Here is a 14,011-nt window from a genome sequence, read left to right as displayed (position 1 = left end):
TCCGAAAAACCGTCCAAAAACATTTTTTTTTTTTTGTTAAAAATGAACACAATCACTCGCAAATAACTCGAAAAATATTGACTTAGTAAAAAAACTCTATAGAACAAAAGTTACTTAGAATTAGTCATTTTATCCAATTCCGGACTTATTTTGAACGTATATTTTTTCACCCCCGAGAAAAAATTTTTCACCCCGTATTTTCCAACTTTTGTAAAATGGAGGGGATGTAGAATTGTAAACTTTTTCTTATATAATAGACAATTTCAACTGCCTATTGCCAAATTCATCCTTCCTTTATTTTTTTTGAGGTTTTCGTAAAATTTTGCGTTCCCTGATCGGGCTATTATACATATTAAATGAATCATGTGTTCCCTCTAACCTTCAATTTCTAAACATTTGTTTTTGAAGTGTGTTTCTTTTGCAGCTGGCATTTTTTTATTTTTTCTTTTTTTTTTATTTGCAGTTGTTTTTTAATTTCATTTGATGTTTAGTATTAATGATGTCATCTGCGAACTCTTGCGGAACCTATGCGAATCAATGGCCAATAAGCTACCTTAGGAGATATCGTGTCTATAAAAAATTTTAAGTTTTATTCGTATCACTTTTAATTAAAAACATTATAAAGGCATAAGGAAGTGTTACTAATATTTTTTAGTGGTTGGATTATCAGGAGTTAATTCGTTTTAAATTAAAATTTACAAAATAAACAATTTTATTCATTTTAACCTCATAGTTATTATTGTTTTCATTAATATTTTTGTATCTCTACTCGTAGTTACATTTTCAATAATATGCATTTTCTACAGTATATTTATTATAAGAGATAACATATCGGTTATGTATATTTATATAAGAGATAACATATCGGTTTAAAGTACCAATTTTGTGGAGAATCCATACAAAACCGCCAATATTTTACAGTTATTTTGCAAAATTCTTATTAAATATATCTACAGTGAGCAAAAATCTTCGGATGAGCAAGTAAAGTGTGTTAATATTAAGAATCTAATAACTTTGAAGTCGAAAAAGTAAATATTCTCAATGTGGAATCAAGCCAAGCTTAATTACGAAAATATTAAATATTTAACAACTTTTGTTAAATATATTAAAATATGAAGTGTACTTGAGTGATATGTGGTAAACAATAAAATGTGATCGTACAACATCAAATTCTGCAACAACAACTAATTACACAAAAAAATAAAAACTGCCAGGTAAATACAACTAAATGTTGATTAAGCAGTCATGGGGTTAAATTACACTTTATATTCGCTTAAAATTTATCTCTTTTATTAATGTTTTCCGCACCCCATCTTATTACATTTTAGAGGGCAGTTAATTTTCTCATTTTTTAAATATATTCTGTTCATTTCTGTTCTTTATAATAATGCTCTATATATTATCTTAAAATTTATATTAGTTTCATCATGCATTTGGCTACAGAAACTCAAAATCTGCATCTACTATTAATATTTATTTCAAATCCATCTTTTGGTACGTAAGATGAAACTATAGAAACCTATTTATATGTAAGAATCTTATGTTTGGTTGCACCAACATATCTTAAGCTAAAGACGTGTTTTAAGCTCAGCTTGCACCATTGAGGCTTAGACAAACTTTCAGCTCGACACAATGGATTGCCACGTCGATGGCATCTTAAACTTCGTCTCAGTTAAGACGTGCTTACATAGATAAAAATCGAGAATTATGGATCTATAAGCTGAGCTTAGCTAAGCTGGAGCTTAAGATTTGTTGGTGTAACCAGGCATTAGTTTTACTGGAGGTAATATAATAGATATAATAGGAATAGACATGGTATGGTATGGGCCGCTAAGTGCATCGGGGTATAACGCCCATATAAAGGACGTCATTGGTCAATATTCCCTTTGAGTGGTCTAGCTATCTTTGTCTGTCACATGCGCGGGATCGCGCGGAAAAGAGAGATAGATAGACCACCTACCGACAGCTCCGCATTACACTATTTTGCTTACAATGCCTCGTCTATTCTTATTATGTCTCTGCCTAATACACAACATATAAGTTTACTTTTATATTTTTAGATCGGAAATAGGATTAAGATAAAATAAAAATTATGACAATGACAGCATCACAACGACACTGTTCAGAAATTAAACAATGGCTGTTGCTATCTGGAAAAACGTCAAGTGTCAAAAAAAAAGAAGAAATGGTTAAGGTTATACCCGAGTTTTTGTAACAGAGTTAGCAGCCTAGATTTGACAGCCTCACAGATTCTATCAGTGAGTTAAACTAAAGAAGATTTCTTATTAAAGGTAATAATACAATAGAATAATGGAATAACTAATAGTAATTATTAATAATGTTTTCTTTTTTATTTATTTAGACATTAATAATTGTTAATATTTTCATCTAAACAACAACTTTAGTAGATATAGCTGCCATGTTTAAATTTGGATTTCGGTGGTTTTTAATTTTCGTCTAATTTCTTGGTCATTTTCAACTATTAGCATGATAAAAATTGATTGTCTAACATTCGGGTATTTTCCATTTTTTTTTTCACAATCATAGTTTCATCAACCAATGAGGTTATTAGCGACATATATACATAAACAAGATATAATTTTCTTATAAATATTAAATTGTGTTTAATACCTATATCAGTGTCTTGAAAGAATTTTACCAAATGTTCAATTTTACAATTTTCTCCTAAGCTTTCACTTTTTGATCCGATGATGTAGTTAGCCTATCTTTTCAACTGTTATCTTGGACACTATACCAAGAGATGCCTACCACGGGTATTCAATCAACGCTAACACTGAGTGGAACATACAGTGGGGTCAGTGTAGGGGCAGTCGAGTAACAACGACTTGAGTAGCTCTGTTGGGAATTGGATATTTCCACGGTTTTAGAGATGTTTTCGTTTCTCGAAGTTATGAAGTTCTCACTTAATCTCGGATATAGAATGGACAACAAAAGAATTGGTATGGTTTGTTACGTAGATCATGCAGCAATTATTGCCGAATCAGAAGATGATTTTCAGAGACAGCTCTTTTAATTCTTTCAAATAAGCCGCCAACTAAATACGAACATTTCTACCAACAAAACTGAATGTATGACAATAGCAAAAGATCCGCTCAGATGTAAGTTAGTGGTTGAGAACGACCCCATAGAACACGTGATGCAATTCAGATATCTGGGTATAGATTATAGATATATATCAAGCATCCACGACCCAGTAAAGGACCTAAGGGGTCAGATCAACAAAGCATCTGCATTGTCAGGATGTCTGCGGGAGATAGTCTGGTCAAATCCGTATATGCGCAGAGATAGTAAAATTAGAATCTACAACACTTGCATACGACCGATCATGACATATGGCATAGAAGTGCGCGAAGACACCAACAAAACGAAACAGTTGCTAAAAGTTGCCGAAATGAAAACCCAAAGAACAATAGTGGGGAAAACAAGAAGATATCGAGTGAGAAATACAGACATTAGAGAGCAATGCAAAATTCAAGATATTGTAAGATGGGGAAGGCAGGGCAAGAGGATGTAGTACAACCATGTAAGACGAATGGATGAGAATAGACTCCCAAAAATTGCCGTAAAAAACAACCCGTCCGGTTCAAGACTCCCCGGAAGATTACCTAAAAGATGGAGGGATAGTTGGCAGTCTACCTTCCAGGAAATTAACCAGAGGAAGCTTCAGAAATAAACAGATCGAAAGATCTCCAATATGTAAAAGAAGAGGAAGATGTTATGATGTTGAATTATTCCAATAGTTTTCCCTACTTTACTCGCGGATTCTTGCTTGTTGCGCTATGCGATCCATTTCTTTATTTTCTAGGAGGCCAATGTGTGAAGGAACATATCCAAATTATTGTCTAGTACGGTTGCTATTTTTATGTTAGCCAATTGTTTTTTAATTGGATGGAGAACAATTGGATGTGTTGTGTACAGTTGTTGGTTAATGGTATTGAGTGAACTGAGGAAATCGGTAATTATAAGAACATTGCCGATATTACTGGTGTTAATATGAGCTAGAGCTTGCTAGATGTCATATAGCTTGCCAGTATATAAATATACAGCTTAAGGATGGAGGTTTATACTCAAATAGGTATGAAATTTGGAGTAACGACAGCTGCCCCACCTCCAGTAGTTGTTTTAGAGGTATTTTTGCATGCGTGGTAGAAGTTGTTTTTTAAGATTTTTTTAAAGGAATTTATTATTTAGGAATAGGGAGTATTGTCGTTCCTAAAGATATTTAAGGATGTGTCGGATTAAGGAATTATTATTGTCCAAAAAGAAATAATCTTATGGAGTTGGAATAAGTAAAAGTATTGGATATCAGATTTTGTAATGCCATCAGCTCTTTCAAAGAAAGATGGATTCGAGTTCCTATTTTCATTATATAAGTTTTTATAAGGACCAATTCATATGTTAGTTATAGTTGGATTGTTCGAATTAGAACTAGTGGCAAATGCATATGTGAAAGTTAAGTGCATCCTTCTAAATTTATGTAAGTGGTGGCACTCCCGTTTCCGCTGTCAAACTTTATATTAGGCATTGGGGTGGCCCATAATACCCCTTGGCCCTCTAGCCCTGTGGGCTCCTTCTAAACGTCATAAACGTAGGTACCGAGCCCCGATTTAGAATTTATAAGTCGGTTCTCGAGAGATACTGCAGCAGAGCTGCACCCCGGGGGGAATCCCGTCCCACTAGGAGCGGAAGTCGCAGGTCCTCACAGTATCTGACTAACTCCATCATTTCCGTTGTTGGAGGGGGTTCCGGTGAATCATAAGTAAAGTAAGCAGAACAGACCACCATCTCCTTCCACGTCTCACCGACTGGTAAACTTCACCTTTACCGCCACATGGTCTCGCGAACAAAAGTCCTGTAGCAGGCAGGTGAATAAAATATTGGTTAGAACAGCTGCTCTCGGGGTCTCTACAGTAGAGCACCAGAACAGTTGACCACCACGGTCCCCTAGTCCGCATATTTTACCTCTATACACCCACGGTTCCTGGATGAGAGCTAGTGTTGCCCAAAATCGGTCTTGGTCTTGCAGTCTTGGTCTTGTTCTTGCGTTTAGCAAGACCAAGACCAAGACCAAGACCGCCTTATTTTAGCAAGACCAAGACCAAGACTGACCATGCAAGACTTGAGCAAGAACAAGACCAAGCCTGTGAGACTCTTGTGTCTTGCAGTTTGAGTGTCGTTTTATGGAATAATACAAGGTGTAACAAAAATACAGGTCATAAATTTAATCACATATTTTGGGACCAAAAATAGTTCGATTGAACCTAACTTACCTTAGTACAAATGTGCACATAAAAAAAGTTACAGCCCTTTGAAGTTTCAAAATGAAAATCGATTTTTTCCAATATATCGAAAACTATTGCAGATTTTTTATTGAAAATGAACATGTGGCATTCTTAAGGAGTAGTATCTTAAGAAAAAATTATAGTGAAATTTAGACACCCCATAAAAATTTTATGGGGGTTTGGTTCTTTTCTGTGTATTTACTTAATTATATTTATTTTATTTTAGAAAATGGACGGCTTTGATTTTGATATTAAAATTATAGCCATTATAATTTGTATTATAGTTGTTGCCCTTATTGTGTGCTACCATGTCATTAGAAATAATAGTAGTCATTAGAAGAAAAGAAAGATCAATACGACGTATATAACTTACTGAATATGGTAATTATTATTTATTCTTTTAACATTTCTTCAGTTCTTGGTTCCAAATAGGTATATGGATGAGTTCTTAACAATGTGAAAAGACGGCTAACCTTAGCAAATCACTATCATTTGCACTCTTTAGGTGGTGGTCTCCAGTACACGCTGTACGCAGCCTACGGCGTTTATTGACAATACCCGGCTCAGTCGGTGTTCACTTCAATTCACCCCGTAACTTGAATTACTCGTTTTTAACTATTTTTGGTTGTAAGACGGTTTTTTTCCTTCCTGATAAAGTGTATTAAAAGTAACGAATATGTACAATTTTCCTACGGCTTGACGCTGTCGGCAGACTATAGAGTCTATTGGAGACCACCGGCTAATGTAGAGTACAGACGTTGAAATTAAAGCAGACATTTCTTTTCATTTTAACATTCATTCTAAAAAGTAGAGGAAAGTAACCAAATATGGAATAGTGCCCTAATATGGAATTCCTTGATTTCTCCGAAAATATAAGTTGAAAGCGCACTACAAAATCATCCTCTATTTCAGTCCCTCTCTTTATTATCGTATTCACACCTCTGTGTCAGATGCGCGAACGATACGTGTCTGGCAGGCGCGTTTTGTTTTATCGTCGCGCAGAAATTTTCAAAGGTAAATATATTCAACGAGTATTATTGCTTATTATGCATGAACACAGACTTGTTATTCTATTGAGTATATCGATAGTACCTTTATTTTAATAGTTTATAACCTTCTGTAATTAAAACATTACGACTTGAAAAAATGTTGATACTAGTTTGAACTAATGTACAAATCCAAATATGGCCAGCCGTTGGTGCCTAATTATGCAATAGTGGAATAAGTGCATAATGTGTGGGCTAATTATGATTGTGCTGGTCCAGAGTTTGATACATGGATCTGTGATGTCTGCAAGTGAATTAAGCTGCTTCTTTCATTTTGCACAATTTTCTTATTTAAATTTATTTGATCTCAGATGTTTATGTCTATTTTTGTTATTGCTATATTGGTTTGTCCTTATATTCCATATATGGTTACCTATTCCATATTTGGTTACTCTTTTGGGATTTTGTTTTTGGGTTCGATTTTTTTTGTTAATTAAGATATTTCACTGAAGGCTTTTAATTACTACATAAAAATTTGTGACTGATTTGTCATAACATTAAACTCTTTTCATTTCTACAAAGGTATTTTTTTATATCCCCAAAACAAAATGTTATTCCATATTTGGCGACTTTCCTCTAATATTTTTTAGTCTTCGCATCCGTTATGTCTTGCAAATTTTAGAAGCCTCGGAGGTGTAACCAGAGAAGGTTCCCATTGTTTTCAATCTGGTGGGATGTAGAGTAATATTTTTAATATTGTTTTATGTACTATTAGATTGAAAACTTAGTCTTTTGCTAGCAGTTGCCCTGTCATTTCGTTCGTTGCAATGCGTAACTGCACGCCAAGGTTTGTCCTGGTTGGATCAGAGAGAGCAGTATATATGCCTCTTGATGAGAGAATAATAAGTTTCGAAACCGGTAGAGGTGCTTGCTGCACTCTCTGATTGAACTAAAATATAATGCGGCTGCAGTTTCGTGTTGTAACGAAATTGAAATTGGGTATTCATGTTTGATAATATTTTTTAATATAACAACTTGATATAGAAAATTAATAGCTGTTCTCAATAATACACCATTTTACCTATTTTTTCTGTTTTTTCGTTGGCCAATCAAAAGAGTGCACTCTGATATTTGGTAATATTCATTAGATTTTTGTAAAAATGATAAACCAGGTCAACAAATTTTTGTTCCAAAGAAGATATATTTTAACGACATAGGTATCTGTCATTTGTTATTTGTCAACCCACTACTTTTCATTATAAAAAACCTTTATTTTTAAATAGAGAATATACCATGTGCGGCAATGAATGGATATTTCCCTGAAGAATTCAAGCATCTACGATTGTTTTCCATATTAACCCTAGTCTTGTAAAACAGTATTTTAAAATATATTTTGCCTACGTTTGCCACTATCAATTTCAAATTTTTACCATCACGTCAAAAACTGCATTAAAATAAAATTTGGAACATTAATAGGAAACTTTATTAAATTTACCGTAAATAAGATCAACAAAATTTTACATCAATAATTTTATAATTCGAAGCATAGCATTTGACTTTTGGAAATCACGATGAACATTTTAAACCATTTCTGGGGTTACTAGACTATATTTTATACACTATTTGTCATATTATTTCGACGAGTGAAGCAGGAATGGTATTATAAATATTACTTTTTAAATAACCCGATATAAAGAAGTCCAAGTGATTTAAAACAGGGATATGGCTGGTTAATCAATAAAACCTCTTCCTCTTCGTCTAATCAATTGCGTAGGAAAACATGTATAGTCCAGAGGAATAAGATTTTAGACATCTATATTAATAACCAATACGTTTCCTGCAGCCAATTTTGATGATATATATAGTAACGGTATATTTTTCTATTTTCGCCTATTACTAAAAAGTGAAGCACTCTAAACAAATTTGAGAATAAGAAACTCGTAAACCATATACAAAATTTCAATATGGCGTTCGCTGAATATGTCTCTCCTTATTTGTTGCTTAGAAAATTGCAAAATAAATCATAAATTTTGAGATTTTATAAATGTTCATAACTTACGAAACAATAGAAAAACAATTGTCCTAGGATAATTAGTTTATAGTAATTAATAGTTTAAATCTTTTTCTTTCATAAACTATCCAAAGTATTACTGTAACTTCATCATTTTCTGACTTATAGTGTTGCAAAAAAAATTAATTTGGGATAAACAAATTAAATATCCTTTAAACTATTTGCCCGATTGCTTTGAAATTTATGATTTAAGCACCAGAAGTCTCAGCATTCTGTGCAATAAGAAGGTTCTAATTTAATTTTTACATAAGTTATGAATATTTATAAAAACTCAAAATTTATGATTTATTTTGCAATTTTCTAAGCAACCAATAAAGATAGACATATTCAGCGAACGCCATACATATTGAAGTTTTTATACGATTTATCAGTTTCTTACTCTCACATTTGTTTAAAATGTTTAACTTTTTGGTAATAGATGAAAAAGCGAAAATTTACCGTTTTTTGATCTTCATTTGTTTATAACTATGTATATCACGAAAATCGGCGGCAGGAAACATATAGGTTATTATTATAGATGTCCATACTACTCAAAAAAATTGGTTCTGGCCTAGAGGGGGTTGTGTCCCTAACAGGATATTTTTTTTTCTTATTTCTCTGAACTATTATTAAGGTATTCCCTTAAGTTTGTGCTAAAAATCGATGGTAGGCCATCTTGAAAAAACAACTCATTTTCGATTCATCATCATCATCATCATCACCATCTAGCATTCTGCATCTAAATTTAAACATAGGCCTCCCCTTATTTCTTCCAGTTCTGTCGATCTTGGGCTTCCTGCAACCAATTCCCCTCAACCCTTTTGACGTCGTGAAAATAATTTCAACTTTTCATGTTATAGAATAGATCGCAGTTATTTAATATCATTTTAAATACTACCAACAACACTTCAAATTAGGGATGGCGGTTGTTGACAAAACACCGGTTTTCGGTTATACCGGTTTATTTTACCTACGGTTTAACCTACCGGTTATAACCGGTCAAAAAAACCGGTTGTTCAAAAATCGGTGTTCGGTTTTTTTTTAATCACAGCCGATACCCAATAGGTTATTATAAATACATTTACATTGCGCTTCAGTTTGCGATACTCCATTCGAATGGATATCAGTCCGTATCAGTATAGCAATCAGTCATCAGTGTTGTGAAATCGATTTCAGTCAGCCTAAAATTTCTCTTTTTCGCGTGGTGGGCAAAAAATTTTCGCATTTTTTCTCTGAATTCAGTATTTTTTCCACTTACCCGGTTTTTCAACGGTTATTACTTTAAAAAGAAAAACCGGTTATAACCATGACAAAAAACAACTGGAAAAACCGATTATTGCAGAAGAAACAAAAAAGGTTTTAGGTTATAACAGGTAGGTTTTTCCCATTCCTGCTTCAAATAACTAAACTTTTTGCAAATTTTCTTCAATGTAGTTTTGACGTGGCAGAAAAAATGTATCATTAACACTAGCAAAATATATGCATTGCGTTTAGTTTTTAAGGGGTTAACACTTTTAATAAAGTGATATATTTTCGCAAAACATAGCTATATGAAAATAAATAATTCTTCTTCTTTTGGTGCCTATTCGTTTCGAATATTGGCGATCATTCTGAACATAATTATTTTATTAACTGATGTTTTAAATAGATAAGTTGTTGCTGTGGAGAACCATTTCCTCATGTTCTTTAACCATGATATTGTTCTTCTCACTATAACTTTTTAGCTTAATATTAGCATAATATAGCTAATATGAAAAAAAATTTAATTGCATAAGTTCTCAAGGGTAATACCAAACTGTCTAATGATACACACATGGTATATTCCATATTTAAAATTACAGGTTGGTGCTACCTACGTGAAGGGAAAGAGTTGAAAAAGGATAGATATTTATATCATTATAAGATTACTCATTTGGAATAAAGATCAAACTGTCTCAGCATTTTCACAGAATCCAATTCATATTTGCCAAATATTAGGATGGGGAACTTTTTTGAGAGGCCACCTTATTATAATACAATAATATTATATATCATAATAGGTGTTTAATTTTTAGCATTTTCCACATAATATACGATGTTTATCACTACCTCAAGTTCACCAAGACTATGCAAGTATAGAAAATCAAGTTCACCAAGACTATGCAAGTGTAGAAACTTCTATGTAATGGAGGACTAATCAAAATCCAAATTGGCTCTCTAGACCTAGACAATAGCATTTCAGTAATTATGGAAGAATAACATATTATTTGAATTGGACATGTACCTGTCCGGTGGAAATTGGCGAGAAATGAGTATTTTTTATATATTTATTTTTATTTATTACTTATGATTGTTTACCTATTAATTTATTTACCTACTAATAATAAGTTTAATTATATTTTTAAACAAGAAGATTTTTAAATTATGAAAATGTTATACGCGATGTTAATACATATTTAAAATACGTAATTTTAGTCAGACTAAATAACAGTTTAATGTAAAGAACCTATTGTATTAATTGAAAAAGGAACTATTGTCAAAGCTCATGTGATTAATTAAAGAAATTTTCTTAATTATTAAAAATCAATAATCCTTATATCCGAAAATTTTCTTCAGTGTTTGATAGTGAGTAGTTATTATATAATAATAATTGAAGTAATATTTATAGGGAAATTTTCATATGCCAATAAAATTTGCCCTAGATTTTAAACTCTATTTTACTCTATCGTATGAGTCTGTTAGTTCAATAAATAAGAGATAGACCTCTTGGTGTTCCTTAATACTTTTTTTCAGTTAAATTTTATTAAAAATTTGTCCAACTCGTGCTTGTTGCTCTATTTCACACGGCTCATAAGCTTCTTGGATTTAATTTAATTTAAGATTTTTCCCTATAGCCTACTAAAGGTGCGGGTTACTGAAATGCACCTATTCACTTGTCCTTTGCGTATTTTTTTGGGAATGCAGCTAATTCATGCTTCTTTCCAGTTCTTTCATTTCTGCTTTCACACTTTTATTCTCCTTGAATTTACATGTGGAATAATATACGTATAGGGGAGTGCAATTAGAACGAAAATATTCATTGTTTCGGAAAAATTCAAACAAGCTTATATTTTTCCAAAACTTTTTTTGTTAGTTTATATGCATATTAAAGTAAAAAGTTCTACTCGCAGATTTGGCCGCTAACTGTTTATTAATTGTTTAAACAATAACAATTGTTTTGTTTAAATAATTTTAAAAATATCGTTAAATTCATCATTTTACTTTGATCAAATATGTTTGTATTTTGTTTTTGATTATGCTGAATCCGAATATGGCATTGCAATTTGAAAATTCTTATACAGAAGCTCTTGTACACTCTGTCTGCGTAGGCGTAGCTAGGAACCACATGGAAAACTTTTTTATTATCAATTTTACGAAAAAATGGTATTCTTCATAAAATGCTCTGGATAGTCAAGACTCTAATTTTCAATCATCAGATATAAAAATTTTACCAATTTTATACGAGTTATGTCAAAAAAATGAATTTCGTTAGAGAGTAGAGTACCTTTATATTCCAGAATATCAAAAAATGATATTATGAAAAGTTGTTTGAAATTAAAAACTATGTTTAAATAAACAATTACATCATTTTAATCGAAAAAAAAATTCAATTTTTTCTCAAATTACGGATACTCATCCTCATTTTATTACAATATTATGATAACTATTTTATTATCACTTTTACGAAAATAAGTTATTCTTCATAAAATGCTCTCCCTGGTCTAAAATCTAAGATACAACCATCAGATATCAAACTTTTTTAATTTTATACGAGGTATGTAAAAAATATGAATTTTTCTTAAGAGTTAAGTGCCTTTATTATTCACAATATTTTAATTAGAAGGATGTAATTAAACGCTAAAACAATTTTTTTAATTCCAAACAACTTTTCTTAACAACAATTTTCGATATTGTGAAATTTAAAAGTACTTTACTCTTGAGTGAAATTCATATTTTTTGACATACTTCGTATAAAATTAATTAAATTTGATATTTGATTGCCTTTTAGATTATATACGATGCAGAGTATTTTATTAAGAATAACTTTTTTCGTAAAACTGATAATAAAAAAGTTATCAATAGGTTCCAAGTTACGCACACATACTGTATAAGAGCTAAAAAAATTTTTTTTTGCTGAACATTTATTATTGTTGAAGCTTATTATTAAATGTATTTTAGGTAAGGTTTACAGAAAAAAGTTTTGATCACTTTGTATAATCATTTTTTTAGTTGGTAATTTTCGGTTTTTGTATTACCTACATTTTTGTTATCTTTTTTAATTTTCTCAAAAAGAAAGAGTTTATTTCATTTCTGAAGTAAAATAGTTTATTGTATTTTAAAGACTACATCCTTACCTTTTAAAAATCGCTTCCAAAATGTAATAGATCTGTTCAATCTTGAGTAATACCGTCTTAAATTGGTGGTAATTCTATAAAACAAAATTACAGTTTTTGAGGCGTCATATCATTTGAATTAACTTTTTGAAATTTTTTTGAATGAAACTTCATTTAGCAAGACGCTTGAAAGGTAACTTGAGCAAAATTGAGAGTTTTATAAGAAAAATTGTGTTAGTTACACATTTTTAAATCATTTTTAAACAAGATTCATGTGAGGCTCATTTTCCGCTCACACCATACTTATACCCATACATTTTATTTCTTTCTATTATAACCATAAAATAGCTTAATTATTCTTCTTTCATGTTCAATTTGTAAAATTTTATTTGGTCCATTAGTTTAGAATGAATTACATTAAAATAACTCAATCGTTCACTTCGCCGTACTCTAGTTTACAGTGCGCCAATGTTTGTGAGAACGATGACTTTAGCGTTATAAATAAAAAATTATAGAATGTACAGATTTAATTTTAGAAAATTCTTTGTATAAGGTTTTTTTTGTAAAATTTTCTGAATATTTCAATAGTCAAGTAAGTTTTTTCCTAAAATTTATATTTTCGGAGGTATTTAAAAAAACATCGAATTTCGCAGTTCATTTGTTTAATAAAAAATGAAGCACCCACTTCTCGAGTAGAACTTTTTGATATATTGTTTATTAAACAGTTTTTAATGAAATTACAAAAAGTTCTATCTTGTTTGATTTTTTCCGAAGTGAAAATCTATATGCTCTCCCTTAACGGTGCTTTTCTTTTTCTTCTAGGAGTTGTTTTAACTAATATCCCCTCTACGTATTTATTGAATTAGGCCAGTGTTTATATTTGCATAATGAGAGCTTTCTTGGACTGTCGAATGAAGGCACTATTATTTATGATTTTAAGGGTTGTTAGTATCCGACATAAAATTGTGACTAAATTTTTGGTTTAGACAATTTTGTTATAATGTAGTTTTGTTCATCCATACTTAATAGTTAATAAGCATAATAGACCAGGGCGCATCTGTATAAATATTAGTACATTTGGACGTTGAGAGGTGACTCAAATTTTTTTGCAGAAATTTCTTGAAAATTACTCAAATAATAATATTTGAGTTATCCTCCCTCTCAAAAAGGTCCGGAACATTGTTTAAATAATCAAAATGTCAAAAAAGGAAGGAAAAAAGTTGTACTGACCTAAAAGTTGCGTTATTAAATTTCCTATAATATAGAATTAATTAAAAATTTAAAAAATAGTCACCCTTGTTGCAAAATAGCAATAATTGC

General features: G+C 31.2%; 1 long non-coding RNA gene across 1 annotated transcript; it reads left to right on the top strand.

The window, feature by feature from the left end:
• The first annotated feature begins 853 nt into the window (after positions 1-853).
• LOC114326504 (uncharacterized) lies at positions 854-12,236 on the top strand. The gene is made up of 4 exons (XR_003651854.2): positions 854-1,214; positions 2,061-2,291; positions 5,530-5,684; positions 10,394-12,236. It is a non-coding gene; the product is annotated as an uncharacterized LOC114326504 (long non-coding RNA).
• Positions 12,237-14,011: the final 1,775 nt, after the last annotated feature.

This window comes from Diabrotica virgifera, chromosome 2, assembly GCF_917563875.1.
Source record: "Diabrotica virgifera virgifera chromosome 2, PGI_DIABVI_V3a".
Classification (NCBI taxonomy): Eukaryota; Metazoa; Arthropoda; class Insecta; order Coleoptera; family Chrysomelidae; genus Diabrotica; species Diabrotica virgifera.
Note: the sequence above shows the minus strand (reverse complement) of the source record. Positions and strands in the feature narration are given on the sequence as shown.